Here is a 17,371-nt window from a genome sequence, read left to right as displayed (position 1 = left end):
CATGCCACACACACAAAAAAGTAGTCAACTTAGGAGTTAATTAAATATCCTTTCACAAGAGCTTTTGAAAGTTTAGAAATTAAAGTTTTAGGATTTTGAACGGATGAGTTAATGATCCTCCTGTAGGAAGAATGTCAACTCCACCAATTGTTAAGCGTGGTCCCTACAGTGACTCAAAATGTATTTAGAGTCCAAAGCAGTAATCCAAAGGAAAAATTTCCTCCAAAATTTGTGGTTTTGATGGCACTGAGAACTTAACCCCAAAATTTGTGGTTTTGAATACTCACTGTGGTGACTATTTGCACTGAATATTTGTGTTTAACATTTTGTCTAATTGTTAGAATTCAGGTCCTCTTCTTAGGCCATTACTATTACATGTTTTGTGTGTGTATGTATGTATAATACATACACATATATAGTATATATGTGCATGTGTGTATTAGTATGACATTAGATATTTTAAAATTTCCAATAATTGTAAAAGTTGTTAACTAACTGGAGTCATGTTAGCCAATGGATGCATATTTACTACTAGTTCTTGATTTATTTCTTTGAAACTTTTGGATCTGAACTGTTTTATAGTTATCTCCAAAGCAGTAATTCTGATCCATTTCTGAGTGATGGTGCAGACCATCTTTACATATGAGTTAGGAAAGAAAAATAATGCTGGTAAGAGTCAATTTTTGTTTACAGTGACCATTTCCAATTTTATTGTATTTTTATGACTGAAAATTCACCAGGATTTGGATATGACTGCTTTCATTTTGAACACTAGTTTGTATATACATATAAAGCTTGTCTGACTACCTGGAATATTTGCTTGGGTTCAAAGGTTACAGAACAATTCTGTAACTCTTAAAGATCTTGGCAAAGCTGTTTTCCCCCTCAATTTTAAAGAATTGTTTTGTAAGGAGGATTAATTAGGGGAAAAAAGGTCTCTTTTTCAAGTGCAGGCCTATCCATTGAGACAATAAAGAATCTGTTTGAAAATAATTCCCAGCTTCTAGAACTAAGAGTATAAATTTTTCCCTTTAATTAGTATCTTAGAATATTTTTTAACCAATGCCAAATGCAATGTAAGTGCAAGTTTTTTAGTTCAGTTCTAAACTTAGAGCCCGTGATTTTCCAGTGGGTTCTAAATTTGGCAAAAATGTCTTCTCCCTGCTATAGTAGCTGGTGTTTTCCCATTCTTAAGGGTTCATACATCTTATTTTCTGAGCAAGTGGTACTTTTTTTCTTCACTTTTTTGATATTTATTTTTTCATTTCCCCTTTATGGAATACCAAATGTGAAGCAATCATTTTTAGACCATTAAAGGAAAAAAAAAGATATAGCAGCTTTGTGAGAGGAGGGGGAAATGGTGAAGAGAAGGGCGGAAGAATCATTTAACTTCTTTCTCACAATGAAAAAATACATACTGTAAGTCTTAGATACTCAGTTACACCAACGTTATATATAGGTTAGTAGAAACCACCAAGTTATAATTCAACCCAGATACTTGTGTTTTCTGCAAATTTCTGCATAGATTAAAATGAGCCCTGCCAGGTGAAATTTGGTCACCACACTTCAAGAAGTGTGTCCAACAGAGCTGTCTCCTGCGGTCTGTTGTTTGTTAAATGTTTAGTCCCACTCCTTGAGTTAAAGACACCAAGACAAGGGGCTGAAAGCAGAGCCATCTGGGAGCAGAAGTCAGGGCCCTGCAGTTCACTCTGGTTATTACCTTACAGGTGTTGCAGGTATTTGAAAACAGCCACTTCCTCATTCTGCAAGATGTTGGAGGGAAGGATACCAATCTTTCCCCAAAACAGGCACCCACATGTTCTTCACTCACCTGCATTTATCTCTGCCTTCAGCTCTCAGCCCAGGTTTCTCAGTCTCCTATTCCTCATGAGCCCTTTTGTACCATTAAAAAAACATGTTTTCGTTAAAATAGAAACGCCCAGAGGGAAGAAGACGGCAAGAAGAAAAAGGTGACATGGGATTTTTTTCCCCTTCCTGTACAGACTTTTGACAGTTGAGCCCTCAGCTGTGCACCTCGGCCGGAATCAATGGGTCCGAGCAGCTTCCTTTTCTTCCTGTGATTGTGATGTGCAGGTGTTTGGAGGTGGCACCCCAGCCCAGACCCACATTGCTCTCACGCAGTTTCCCCTGCACTTTCCTGGAGAGGTTGGCAAATAAGCAAGCTGTTCACTCAGTTTTCTCTGACCATGGCCCTCTTCTCTGCTGGGAAGGAAGAACCACCAGTCTCTGGGAGCTGGGGAGGTCTCCAACAAGAGAAGGTCTTGTCCAACAGGTTTACCTGCTTTACTTTTCTCTTGATTCTGCAGTGCCAAAAGGGAGGAATGGAATACTTAAGATATTTACCATTCTCAGTCTTCCTGGGAACTAACCATTGTGACTGCCAGACTCCTGCCGAGGCTGCAGTAGAATCCTCTGGAGTTGACAGCCTTCCCATTCTCCATACCACTCCCATTGGCAGCTGTCTCCCCACACACACATACGTTCACACAAGTGTTGGTAGAATTCCATGGGCCTCTGCATTCCTGAAGTGGCTGTAATTGACTTGGACATCTAGTCTGGAAGGGAATGCAACGAAGTGAGCCCATCCCGCGCAGCCCCTGAGGACAGCAGGGCTCACTTCAGGAAGAGTGGAAGGAGCCTAAGTGGATTTAGATTATCAGAACTCCAGGCCAGCCTCTGGCCTCTGACAGTGGCACAAAGGGCTATTTTGTGAGAAAACCTTGTTGACTCCAGCATCCCAGCCTCAGATTCTTAGGGTTATTACACATAGTGTTCTTCTTTTTTAGCAGTACATTCTTTATCTGGCCTAGTCTCCAACTTCACTACTCTGAACCTCAATCATTTGTCACAGTGTTTATATTAAATAATGTAAAGGAACATGCATGAGAGAGGCTAGGAGTTAGGAGTCAGCGGTTCTACCTGAGGCTCTGTGATTAGATGATGTGTGACTGGTGTAGCATATACCGTCATCTCTGGGTCCTAGCTCTTCCATCTAAGTAGTGGGGGGTGGAGGAGGCTGGATTTGATTATAATTGCATTCCCAAACTCCATGAATCTTCTTTCAATTACCACCTAATAGTATAGTAAATAGAAAGTGGGTTTTAAAATACTATTGTAAAATGGCATTTTCCATCCAACCGTCTCTAAATTAGCTCTAAACTTTAAGGAATATCATTATATCTAGCCTTATAGATCACCCTACCTATGCTTTTTCTGACTGAATTAATTATGCTTCCCCTTTTTCTGGCCTTTTTCCTCTTTTTCAGAATTTTTTTATCCTTGTTTTTCTCTTTATACATTTACTTTTATTTAGAAAGCCTCAAAATGGTCTTCATGTTTGCTACCCATCTCTAGAGAGATCTCTTGAAGTAGCATGCATTCAGGACAGATAATGGTGTCTTCTGTGTGTTTTGTCATGAACCCCACAGTCTGGTGCCTTTGTGATAGGGGTAGTGCCCTACATTGGTGTTTTTTGGGGACCACCCACCATGTCTCCCAGGATGCCTTTCCTGTGTTATAAATGGGAGTTCAGAGACCATCATCTTATAAGTTCATCTGCAATCTCTTCCCCCAAATGCTTTATCGCTCTGCCACAGGAGTACCTACCTCCCACTTGTCGCATGTTTGCACAACTCTGAGAGCCCTTTCGCTCATTATCTCCATGGCTCTTCGCCTTTTGCAAGAAGTGTCATCTACAGAATTGAAGACCACATTGTGTATTTTCACATCCATTTTTTTTTAATGCTGAATAAAATAATAGACTCTTATATTCATCCTGATCTTTGGGAGAAGATACTCCTCGGTAGGAAACAGTAAATGAGAAAGAAGGTAAAGATCCAATTTGAAGGATGGAAAACCTTCATGCTTTGTTTTAGCACGAATTTTAGTAGCAGGCTCTGCAACAGCAAAGTCATGATTAGAATCACATGACTCGCCCAGGCCAGGCCCCGGACTAGATGCTGAGAAAAACAGGGAATAAAGTTACCTGCTTTGAAGGATTTACAGATCAGAAGGCTATAGGTATATAGGCAGTTGCAGGCCTGGGTGTGAATGTCAACAGAGATGTGGTATGGGGGCAGGGCTTTGGGTACATTACGGCCGGGCTCAGAATTGGGTGTGGAAGGGAGGCTCTTAGGAGCAGTGATGTCTAAGCTGAAAGACATGTAGGAATCTGATAAGAGGATCATCCTCACTAAAGAATGACTGTCTCTGAAGAAATATGTACATTTCAGAACCTCCCAATGGGTGGTTTGGAGTATGGGGCTGGAGACAAGCAGAGGCTGACCGTGAACACAACTATTTAGTAGCCTGAATCCTACTCACATAAGGAGTTTCAACATTCTCTCGAAGGCAGTGGGAATTCATAGAAGGATTTTTGTAAGCAGGGGAAATTGCGATCATATCATCATGTTGACTTTAGAAAAGCCATTTGGAGTTTCCTGAGGCAAAAGCCAGGAACATTAGATAGTTAGAAACTGTCAGGTAGACCAAGCAGGAGCTGGTAGCTTCAGCTAAGATAATGGCCTTTAAAATGGAGGAAACTGGGAAGGTCAGAGACATAAAGTGGTAGAACCCATAGACTTGATGATTTGTTGATGGTTGGGAATAAAAAAAGGGGGAAATTATGAAATTCAGGTTTGGGATAAGGCCCTGTGTAGGGATTATGTGGAGAGTTATAATGATGAGCATGAGGGTGAACGGAGGCCTGGTTCTCACAGCCACCTTAAAGCTGTGACAACACCCCCTGTCCTCGTGGATTCAGAGTGATGAAGAATATTCCAGAAACAAAGTATCTGTGCCTTCCAGGCCCACTGCTCCATAGGCCAGGAGCGCCAGGGCACTGACCTCACCTAGGTTCTCTGGCTTATCATCTGCCCCATTATGATCTCTCCTCAGTTAACTGGTAAACAACATCCATTTTCTCATTTCCCACAAAGATCCTCCAAACAGGCTGCACAATTATTGCTACTGCTGTCGTTTTGCTGCTTTGGGAAATATTGTTTTGTGATTATTGGATTTTAGTGCCAAGACAGAGACTATAAGTAAGGTCACGCAAGGCATCACATGAAAGACCTGTGCTTTATAGTCAGAAAGACCTGTGCTTTAAAATACACACGTTAACTTCCTCAACTTCTTTTATTAGACTGACTTTGCTCCACCAGCCTTGTCTTTCTTTGAATTTTGCAGTTCTAAACTGATGCAATTGGCATCTCACTTCAGAAAAATTCAAGTGTTCTGCAGGTAAGTCCTTTGCAAGTCTTTTCCTTTTAGGAAATATGCATGTAAATTCTTATTACCTCCCTGCCTATAGGTAGCATTTAATCCTTGTAGTTAGGGTTCATAATCACCCTCGGGCCACCTTTCATAGGTGTTGGATAGATTCAGGGGACATTCTTAGAGGCACACTCTTTAACACAGTTCTCTCTTTTTGCCAACTTGCCCTTTCCCTCAGCATTCTTTTCTTCTGTTGTTCTCACTGTTCCTGTTCTAATCTCATTTGTATTCTTTGCACCATCAAAAACTCCCTTTGAAAGAGATAAAAGTTCAATTTTAGCCATTGAAGAATTTATAGCTAGTTAAAAATGTTTAATCTTCCAATTGACATTTATAAACATCTAACTTGTGAAGACAATCGGTTATCATAAAAATACTTAAGTAAGAATATAGTTTCTACATGCAAAATGTTTACACTTCCTTAGGTAAAGTAAGAAAACACCAGAGAAAAGAAGATTCATGAGACTAATATTACACATCTTTGAAAGATAGGCAGGAAACCATAGAGATAGCCTCAAAAAAAAATCCATTCTTCTGCTTGGGATGAGATTATTGATTTCCTTAGTTATATTTTTCCCTGAAGTGTTGAAATAAGTGCCTTTTGATGCTGGGCTTGAGAAAAACTTGTTCCCCAAAGCCACTTGGCAAGTCTAAATCCCAGGAACTAGGTGCTTTAAGCACTGTGTTTGTGAAGCAGGAGCCACTGTAGAGAGAAGAGAGGCAGGGGAGGAGGGAAGACAAGAGAAGAGGAAGTGAAGGTGGGAAGTGATGGTTCTAAAGCCCCTAAGGTGGGCTGCAGTAACACACCACAGTTCTTACCACACTGTGCCTGGCAGGTCTGTCTTACCAGTTCTAAATCTGTGGGTTTCCTGCAAATCCAAACCTGTTTTCTCTAAATCTAAAACCTAGGTTAAATTCAGTGAACACACATTTTCAGTCAAAGTGAATTGTCTATACAAGAAAGGAACGAACATTTCAGAGAAGTTTCTGAACTTTGGTGCTACCTGGTGATGTGTAGAAAAAAAATGGATATTAACCTCAAAAACTATCAATGTCACCACACAAAGGCAATCATTTAAAAATGTGGGATTATTGATCTGACACTAGAGATTTGTAACAAGGTACATGAATTAAAATATAAAAATGTATATATGAGTTTATGAGTCACTATCACACCTCACACAATAAAAAGCCAAAAAGAAAAACTGTTAAAATAGTAGTTCATGAAAACAATGCCCCAAATCATCCGACTAGGGAGTAACCTAAATAGATGTGAACCAAATGAATTGCTGGTCAATAAATATAACAATGTGACAATATGTTTTGTCCTCTGTCCCTAAGGTCAGCATGCTAGGATGTAAACTAATCTCTGCAGAGAAGGGAAGTCTAGATATAAATCTGAGTATCAATAATAATGGTAGGTGTGGACAGAAAGGCAAACACCACCTTTAAATTCAGCTAACGTGTACTGGGTGCCTATGATGTGGCGAGAGAACTAGAGACAAAGATGAGTAAAACAACATAATCAGTAATGTATTTTATATAGGTCATAAAATACATAGTAATATACTGTTGTTATATTTATCACTATAAAAGTCATTGGAGAGGTGCAACCACGTGTGAAAGAGTCTGAAAATTAAAGAAAACTCATGGAGTTGAGAATTATAAAAGATTGGGGAGGTTTTAAAGGAAAAGTTAGATGTTAGCTGCAGAGGTGGGGGAAGGACACTAAGCTCAAAAGAAACAGCATGACCAGAAGCTCGAAGGTAGGAAAGTACAAGGTCCAGTTTGAGTGGAAATTAGGAGAGCAGAGGGAGGGAAAACAAGAGAGAAGTGTTGCCTGATTAAGCCTGAAGCAGGTGAGGATTTTGTGGTTCATTTGGAAGACAATGTAATTAAATGGAAAGTTTTTAAGCAGTGGGGTTTTACGAATCAGGTAAATATTAATATTATCTGTTTTTAAAAGACTCTTTAAAAAAAACAGCCAATATCTGTTGATCATTTACAGTGTTCTGAGCAATTTTTACACTAAACTCAGCCCTTTCTGTGTCTAAGCTATTTAAATTCACACCTCCCTCCGAAGAGGGTACTGTGGTTATTTTACAGAAGCAGCTGAGACGCAGAGAAGTTACAGAGAAGTTAATTCACGTTGCCCAAGGTGATACAGCTGACTATGCCTGGGCCTGGGACTTTAACATGGGAATATACCTGGCTCCAAAGTCTCCATTCTTAAGTGCAAAGTAATAAATGTCAGAACTAGAGCTGGTGGCAATACAAATGGGTGGGTGGGTGGGGGAACAGAAGAAGATGATTCAAAAGCAGTATGCCATAGGTCTAGAAATTTGATGTGCGGGAGGAGGAGGAAGAAGGGAGCAGAGACCTGTGAAAGGTCAGGAAGTAAAGGAAATCGGAACACGGTGTGGTTTAAAGAGTAAATTGGTTAGCTGGAGAAACTTATTCTTGGTGGGGTCCAGGTTAGAGTCGGATACTGAAATGGAAATTTAGGGTCATTTACGAAGAGATGGACTGAAAATCCCTGTAAAGTAGGTTCTTTAAAAACAGGAAAGGACTGACCGAATTGTGGAGGGAGAAAAGCCTGCCAATAAAGACAACATATCAGGAGTGACAAGAGGTAAAATGCTTTTTTCAAGCAGCCACTGATGCTTTTCTTTCCAACAATTCCCTGGTTCCCCTCTGTCCCGTCGGGGTGATCACCTTTTGATAACAATGGACACCCGTGTACTTCAGGACTATGATAAATGTCCATGACTTTCACATATGTGTATTTCCTTACAAGAAGCCTTTGTAGTATAACAAAGTCTGAATTTTTAAAAGTGATCTGAATCTTTTAAGTCTTCCATTAGCAAATTTCTTCCCTGAAAACAATTAGAAAGTTTTGTTTTTCTTTATAGCAATTACATAGGTTGATTGTAAAAAGCTTGGAAAACATTGAAGAAAATAAGGAAAAAATAATTCCTTTCATCAGAAATAAACTATTTTTTAAAAAGATTTATTTATTTTGCATAGAAGAACTGGGGTACAGGCCAGAGATGCAGGGAGTGAGATGATTTACCAGAGACAGTAGGGAGAAGAACAGGTGGGTTGACTACTGAGGAGAGCAGCGGGCAACCCAGGAGAGGTCTGCTGCATCATGTGGGTCACTCGCTGGCCTAAGATGGAACTCATGCTGCAGCAGCTGGGGATAGCTTGATATCTCTAAGACTCACCCCTGCACCACCAGGGAGGCCCCTATTTCATTTTTTAGATATTCTAGTCTTTTTTGGATTCATATATGCCATTTTTTAGAATTATTATTGTACTTTGTTTTTATTGAAGTAACATTGCTTCACAATATCATATAGAATTCAAACGTACAAGTTCACACTTCTTCAGATCATACACAGTCCTTTTAAACCAGGGGTTCTTCTGGGGAAAAGTAGCTTTTCTCATGAAAAGATTTCATACATAGCTTCACATTGCATTAAATTTAGTATAATAGTAATCTATCTTAAAATTTATCTAACCAAGTCCTCATGGTACATGGACGTTGTTTTCACATAGTAGATAATGCTGTAATCAATATTCTTATTCATACCTTTGTACCTTTTTACTTGTTTCTGATCATTTTCTATGCATTTCCTGGAAGCATAATCACTGATTGAATGCCATGAATGTTTCCAAGGCAGAGTTCCATTTCTGAATGTGAGTATCACTTTGCTGATAGTATTTATGTTAGAATATATTCTCTTCCCTATATTCTTAATTCCATTCTGGAGCCATAAGGAAACCTTAGAACAAGAATCAGTCAATCAACAGAAAAGCAGATAATTTTTTTGTTGCTGATGATTGCTTTTTTTTTTTTTTTTTTTAATTCACACCCTCATGAACAGCAGGTGTGGGTTGGCAGTCCCCTGTTTAACCCTACAAGTTTTTTGGGCACCCAGTGTTGTCTAGATAAAAAGGCCTGGCACCGTGGGAGGTAGGCCTTCTTTCCAGCTGGCAGAGGTACTCTTGTGCGCTGACTTCTTAACTTTGCTTTAGGCAGATCAAGTTAGGGAGTCTCACCTAAGAAAGGAGGATACTTAGCAGGCTTCTAGGAATTCTCTCCTCAACCATGGAGATTTGCAGGCATCTTCTTTGCATCTCCTGGAAGTCTCTGTCGTATAATGCCTTTTTTATCTTGGGTCTCCCTGGCAGGTCAAGGCATTCTTTTCCTGTCTTCGGACTGTTTCTCTGAGGTTGGTGCAGTCCCAATCTGGGCACCAGCCTTGTTAGAGCATGCAGGAGGCCTGGCTGTAGGTTCTGGAGGGTGGGCATCTGGCTTGCTTCTCTTCACTCCCATTCAATCAGCCTGCATCACAGGCACATGTCAGTCAGGACTGACATTATCCTTGATGGGAAATGGGCTATTTACTGTAATTCTAGTGGAGTGTTTTTGCAAACTGTAGGTCACATTGGTTGGTTGGGAAGTAAATTTAAGATTTTAAGGAAAAAAGCTCAGACTCTATTATAATAATGGTAGGTATGTTTCGTGAAACTAGTTTCAAATTTATATCTACAAAATGTGTGGATCCCATTCAAAAACCTTGAGAGTCAAGACAGTAATTTCACATTAGAATTCCTAGGACGAGCTGAGTTATACTTAGGGAGAAAAATGTGATCATTTTTGAATTTTATTAGCTGAGTTAATAAATAGGAAGTTCATGTAGTTTTGAGGAGAAAACTTTAGCTTTGAAGTCAGAACTGAGCTAATAATTGTTACTTTCTTGACAGCTGTGTGACCTTGGACAACTGAAGGGATCTCTCTGAGCCTTTGAGTCACTGTAAGGATTAAATTCAGTAAACTAAGCACATGGGAATTGCAGGATAAATAAGTTATTTTGTCTTTTATCTGGGTTTTAGACATCCTCTGCAGCACGGAGTCTTTCTCTTTTCTAGAATACATGCTACTTCTATCACCAAAAATAATTCTGCTCTTATCAAGGTACTCTGTGGTTCAGAGCTTCCCATTCTATGTTATGTGTGATGATGACAAGCATTTCCTATGAAAGGTTTCTCTGTCAAGAAATTTCAGAATTGAAGTTTGTAGTCATGTGAAATACTAAGGGCCCAATTCTGGACTTGCAAACTCATATCTGTAGGAGCCAGGCTGGATGAGAAATCAAGGGGACTGCACAGGGAATGGTGGGTTCTGTGACCACCTTCAGGGCACATGCCCATGGTGAGGGAAGCAGCCACTATTCCCTCCATACCTTACCCCCTGCTAATGTGGAGCCAAGCTTATGGGATCTCTGATTTCTCAAAGCAACCAAATATCTGCAGTTTTTAATGCGAAAATTTCCAACTTTTAAAAACACTATGTTGGCCAAATGAAACATCAGATAAAGCCAGAGGCCTGCTGGTTTGCACTGTGTGACTAACCCTTCCTGGCTGAACTGCCTTATTATGGTTACCCCAGGCTCTCGAGAAAAACCTCCCAGGGCACTCTTAGAAGTGTTCTTCTAAAGTTATATTGTAGAAAACATACAACTTAAGCACAGAATATAGAACACTGATAATAGACAAAATTTCTACCTAATGAAGGAGACAACCATTATTTTCGCAAGGTGCTAAACACCAAGGGCAGCAAGAAAGTCATGGCCACATTGGCAAGTGGGGAGTGTTTCCTTGCCCCTTTCTGTGTTTGTCTGATTAACCAAAAGCACCCATAAATCATTTCTTCCCTTTTTAAAAGCAGCTTTATCAAGGTGTAATTCACATACTTACTATTGAATTTTTTTTTAAGAAATCTTTTTTTTAAGATTCATTTATTTATTCATACAGAACTAGGGCACAAATCAGAGGTGCAGGGGCAGTGAGAGGCTTCACCAGAGACAGAATGGGAAGTAGAACAGGCAGACTGATAAAGTACACTGCTGAGGGGAGCAACGGGCAGGTCAGGAGATGTCTGCTGCGCCATGTGGATCCCCTCTGGGGTGGGGATCGAACTTGCACTGAAGCGGCTGCGGCTAACTTACAGTGCTGCATCCTAACCCATTGCATCACCAGGGAGGGCCCAAACTATTGAATGTTTTTGGTGTAATCACAGGGCTGTAATACCATTACTGTAATCAAACTCTGAATATTTTTATCTTTCTAAAAGAAACCCTAACCATTAATAGTCATTTCTTTTCCCTCAAATACCCAACCTACAGCAGCCACTACTTTCAGTCTGCATAAATTTTCTTATTCTGAATATTTCACAAAAATGGAGTCATACAATATATGATTATGATTGGCTTCTGTCACTTAGCAGAATGTATTCATGGTGCATTCATGAATGTAGCATGAATCAGGATTTCATTTTTCTCTAATGCTGAATCTTTTACACAAATGTACCAACTTCATTTATCTACTCACCAGTTGATGAACATCTGGGTTACTTCCACTTTTTGACTATTACAGATAATGCTGCTATGAATAGTCATGTAAAAATTTTGTGTGGACCCATATTTGTTTCTCTTGTGTATATACCTAAGAGTGAAATTGCTGAGTCAAGTAGTAACTCCACGGTTCACCCTTGGGGGAAATGTCAGGCTGTTTTTCCAAGTGTTTTACATTCCCACCAACACTGTGTGACAGTCCCAATTTCTCTACATCTTCCCCCACTTTTGCATTTTCTGTCATTTTGATTATAACCATCCTCGTTTGCTTGTTAAAATATGTATTGTCAAGGTTTATGGCACTTTTTATAGGGCAGATGAATTTGGCCTGTGGATAGGGTTCTTGAAATCAAAATCTAAAATAGTGATGTTTTCTGAAGTTAGACCATTCTGTGAGAACTTACTAAATTTTTCTCTCTTTGTATGTAACATTCTTTTACTATCAAGAGAACAGTGATCTTTTTTGATATGATATTTTTTTCTTATGTACCAGTGAAATAGTCCACTATTGGTAAAAATTAGTTTCTCTACCTCCATTAACACCGCCCACAACTCCTTAACACCCCCCATCTGCGAGTCTCGGTGCGACAGAAAATTCAGACTGAGGCAAGAAGTAAGGTAAGTCCTCACTTAGGATCATTGATAGGTTCTTGGAAATTATCATTAATTGAAATGATATAGAAAAAGATCAACTTTACTGTAGGCTTAATTGATACTAATACAAGTTAAGTTTCTACAGTGTATTTCTTGACCAAAAAAAAAGGTCACCAAACTTTTAAATAAAGACACAAAAAACATTTCCAATATTATACACTGATTTGCATTTATTCATTCATTTGCCAACCTGTTTACTCCAATTCAGGTCTGCAGGTTACATATGGCCAGAACCTATTCCTCAGCACAAAGCACTGGCAGGACTCAACTCTGGACAGGATGCCCTTCATTGCAAGTTCACACACACACACACACACACACACACACGATTGGGCAGTTTAGACACACCAGTGAATCTCACATCTTTGGGATATGAGACTAAACTGAATTCCCACAGAAAATCCACACAGACATGGTACAAACTACTGCCACCAGAGAGTGGCTCTCATCAGGAAACATTTTTTTTTTTTTAAGATTTATTTATTTGTAGGTACAGAACTGGGGTACAGGCCAGAGGCTCAGGGGCGGTGAGAGGCTTCACCAGAGACAGAGTGGGGAGCAGAACAGGCAGAGCAACGAAGTACACTGCTGAGGGGAGCAGAGGGTGGGTCAAGAGAGGTCTGCCGTGCCATGTGGTCACCTCTGGGGCAGGCGGGAATCGAACTCTTACGGAAGTGGCTTTAGCTTCTCAGGGCAGTGCTTTAACTCACTGTGCCACCAGGAGGGCCAGGAAACATGTTTTTAAATCTACATGAGAATGAAAAGACACCATTAGAAGACCAACTGTACTTAAGCAGCTCTGCACAAGGCCCCTTTACACTCTGCCCCCACCCTGGTCTTCCTTATTGTTTATCCATTTTTGTCCTGAAACATCCAAGTTTTATAAATAATTCCAAGTCAGACTTAGAGAAACTAAGCACAAAGCTTGATGGGTACCAGAGGTCCATGTGTGGTGGATAGGGTGGGGTGAGGCGGCAAGGTTGGGGCTTAGTGTCCCAGCTTACAATCCAGAGTCCACAAACCTGCACTCTTATCTTTTCCTGAATTCCTCTCCTTTATCTTTATCACACTAAAAAAATCTTAAGCTTTGTGATCCTTAGTGTGATTGATCTTAGCAGGCATTTGGTTTATTGTTTCTACTACTTTTCAAAAACTGGTCTTTTTGAGAAAGACAAGAAAATTCACATAGACTGACTTTAGGATTCATTGCATTGAGGAAGAATGAATATCCTTCAGCCAATCAAAGATTTACAGCCCCCGTCTAAATTTTGCTTTTTTTTTTTTTTTTTTACATTAGAGTTAAGTTTCAAAAGCCCATTGGAAGCAACCTTTGGTCAGACATTCTTGCAGTGTTGTGATAAATTATTTGGCTGTAACCAACTAGGAATAACCTTGGCCTAGTTGGGAACTGGTAAACACTAGTACTGTATGTGTTTGCCTACATTTGAGACCCTTCCAGCCCCCAACTCTATCTACCGTTCCCTTTTTAAGTAATGAAAATGAGGTATTATTTTCATTTATTCTCAACCTTACTATCCTAACATTTACTTTTTGCTTATTATTCTATATTCTTGCCTTCTCACTTAGGAACACCCATATGTTTACCTCCAAAGATGGAAGAGGAAGATTAAAACAGTAATTTGCTCTAAGGGTTGTTGCAGCTATTCACTTTTTCAACAGACTTTTATTCAGTGCCTGCTACGTGCCAAGTGCCCTGCTATTTGCTCTGGATACAAAGATTAAATAGGGTGTATGTCTTTAAGGTGTGCACTGTGCGGTGGGACAAGAAGACATCAAACTGGATAATTATAAAACAAAGTACAGAATACTACAGGGTTACAGTAGAGAGGCACTTCTTCTATCCTAGGAGTGATCAAGGATGTAAACTCTGTCAGAGAAGAGCTGTGTTTCAGTTGGTAACATGAGGATGGGAGAGAATGCTCAGGTTTTTTTGATTTAAAAAAATTTGTGACTTGGGGTAAAACACCTAATAACTCTAAAGTAAAATACATGCTAATTTGTGACTAATGAGTCATGTTTCAAAAAGAAAAGATCTGATATTGTGAATAAATGCATGTCAAGGTTGCAGGATTAGAACAAGAAGTTGTAAGTTTTATTTCAAAGTTTCTTTTTATGTCCTTCTCTGCCTTTATCATGGAAAAACAATATGAGAAATGTCCCTGTAACTGGACAGTTTTATACTCTTCTCTCTGACATGACGTTTGCCACACTTGGGAATAAATACACTGTCACTAGGCTAGATAAAGATTAGTGCTAGTTGAAGCTAGAAATCAAAAATCAAGCTTACAATTTGCAATCACTACCCTCAAAAAGTTAAAAGTTAAAAGATAAAGAAAAATTCAAGGTTAACTCCACTTGAGGTTTTCTAAATCACAGGCTTGTTGAGGGAATCTGTACAATGTAATTTTACACCTTTAAGAAATATCTTTACAATAACCCTGAGATCACCTGCATTTTACAGCTGAGAGAACTAAAGCACAAAGAGGTTAAAAATTTAAAGAGCTAACAAGTAGTAGAGCTGGGATGTGAACCCAGGTCTATTCAAATTCAGTACCTGTTACTCAGTTTAGTATGTGGCCCTATTACTCTCATGTTGTTCTGTGCTTATAAACTTACCCTGGCAAGAGTAAGATTTTGTAGGCAACTTGTCAAAGTGTGTGGATGAGCCAGTGTAAATCTAACACAAGTACTGGAAAATAATGACAGTGCCATCTTCAAGTGATAGCCAAACTTTTATGTCATGCATGCCATTTAAAGTACCAGTCATTTTCATGAATATTTTGTAATATAAGGCATCCAGAAAGTAAAACAGAATTGAAATATCTAGATTGAAATAACACATAAAACTCAATTAGTAGAAGGCAGTAGAGAAGAATGAATATAACAATATGAAATTTTTACCTGTTTGACTATACTCTTTTTCATATTCATTTTTCATTCACCAAGACTATAATCCCTTAGACTAATCATGTGTTTTTATAAAAAAGAAAGAAAGAAAGAAAGAAAGAAAGAAACGTTAAAATCCTAGGTCAGGAGAGATGGTCTAAGCCTAAATCTACTCTCAAATGATTTAATAAACGTGAGCAAATGCATTAGATTATGGATACTTACAAAGGATATAAAATTAACATCATAAAGTAATTTGTTTTAACTTTGATCTACTACACTGGAGAAATTGGCTGGTGGATTCAGAAGTGTATTAACATACCATTAGAGAGTGACAAAAGGGGAAGTCTGTTATAACTGACAAGGGGTGTGGTCTGCTTAGGCTAAGAAGGAATAGATAATAGTTTCATAAAGTTCTGCTATAACTGTACCGTTTTCAGAACTACCCATTATAGCTGGCTGCATTGGCTTTGTAGACACAGTATGTCTATTAACACCAGCCAGCTTGGTGAATTAGAGAAACCACAGCCTGTGGATTTGGGTACATGCACTCTCTGCCTCCGTCGAGTACTCCGGGTAACAATATACCTACAGATCCTGTAATCCTAGAGCAGTTACATGGATGCACTAAGTGGTGTGATGGGAGAGAAAGATAGCATCACAAGGATTCGTTTGATTATAACAGTAATCCACACCAAGTCAAATAAAATAGCCAAACAGTTAAAAATGTGGTCTCTAATGAATTCGCTAATTCGACCAGGCCTTCACAAACATTTCCTGCTAGAATACCCCATATCAAAACGAAGTGGCTGTACTTTAATTACATGGAATAATTACTTGATTTCCAGGGGTTAAGATAGTGCTTTGTATTTAAATAAGAAGTTCTAGATACGCAGTGAAACTGGAGCAAACCATGAAAAAGGGTGAAACTGAATGCCTGTTCAGGGAATCAAGATTTCAGCTGCTCTGCAAATCTCATGTTAGGGTTCATGAGCCCCAAAATGGGGTATTTCAAAACGGTTGACTGGACCATGTCATTTTCTTATAGGAAAAACCCAGCCTTTCCACAGATCTAAAATGTAAAGCAACCATAAGCTGTGGAGGGGCTTAAATCTCGGATGCCGTCGCCCCTCTGCATTAGCAGAAACCCCAGTTTTCAGGGGACATGATCTCATACTGCCCCTCTCACGTTTGAAGGTCTATTAAAAGTATGGGGCCTCTTATCTCAACGGCTTTCGAAGTGAGTTTGGGGTAAGAAGGGGGGGGGAGGCTTGTGGGTGTCTCTTTTGCCTGAGGAGCTGGAGACACTTGTGGAAAAGTCAGGCCCTTTTCGCTCTGGCGGCCGCTCCGGTGTGGGGCTGGCTTGGGTTAGACACATGCACACATACACCATAGAGCTCTGCTTTCCCGTAGCAGCTGCTGCCTCTGCCTCTGCCTCTCCCGCCTCAGCCTCTTTGCCCGGCATACACACACTTTCAGATTTGCGCGCTGTTTCAATCCTTGATGACGTGTCCCCGGAGACAGCCAATAGCGAACTGGCTCTGGTCAGGACAATGGGAGGTATCGGGCCAATGAGCGAGCCCCGTGAGTTGGCGGTAGCCAATAGGAGCCGCGCTGGCTGGAGAGTAATGTTACAGAGCGGAGAGAGTGAGGAGGCTGCGTCTGGCTCCCGCTCTCACAGCCATTGCAGTACATTGAGCTCCATAGAGACAGCGCCGGGGCAAGTGAGAGCCGGACGGGCACTGGGCGACTCTGTGCCTCGCTGAGGGTGAGTCTGGGGCAGCGCCGCGGCGGGGAAAGCGCCTCCGGCAGCTCCCTACCCCGCGCGGTGGTCGGATCCCCGCGGCCGGGAGCCGGCGGGTCAGGATCCACACAAAGGCAAATGAGGGGGGACCGTGGGGGGAACTGCGCACGGAGCGAGCCTCTTCTCGGGCGCCGGAGCCCTGCCCCGCGCCGGAACCCCGGCCCACCGGCTGCCTGAGGCGCTGCGAACCCCGAGCCCCGCGAGTTTCCACCCCCGGCGGCGACCGCGCTGACGGGCGCAAAAAAAATTTTTTTTTAATTAAAAAAAATTTTTTAACGTGTTTTCGGTC

General features: G+C 40.4%; 1 protein-coding gene across 2 annotated transcripts in view; it reads left to right on the top strand.

Annotated features, from left to right (window-relative positions):
- Window positions 1-17,371, top strand: part of HMGB1 (high mobility group box 1) — a 105,923-nt gene that overhangs the window by 83,291 nt on the left and 5,261 nt on the right. The window contains exon 1 of one of the 2 annotated variants that reach the window (XM_004680180.2): window positions 16,906-17,046. The exons of the other annotated variant lie outside the window; for it this stretch is intronic. The gene's annotated coding sequence lies outside the window, so the exon portion shown is untranslated. Of the gene's footprint in view, window positions 1-16,905; window positions 17,047-17,371 lie in introns of those variants that run through there. 2 annotated transcript variants of the gene reach the window in all.

The sequence above is a fragment of the Condylura cristata genome, unplaced genomic scaffold (genome assembly GCF_000260355.1).
Source record: "Condylura cristata isolate star-nosed mole 26May11 unplaced genomic scaffold, ConCri1.0 scaffold00010, whole genome shotgun sequence".
Lineage (NCBI taxonomy): Eukaryota > Metazoa > Chordata > Mammalia > Eulipotyphla > Talpidae > Condylura > Condylura cristata.
This window is presented reverse-complemented; position numbering and strand designations above follow the sequence as displayed.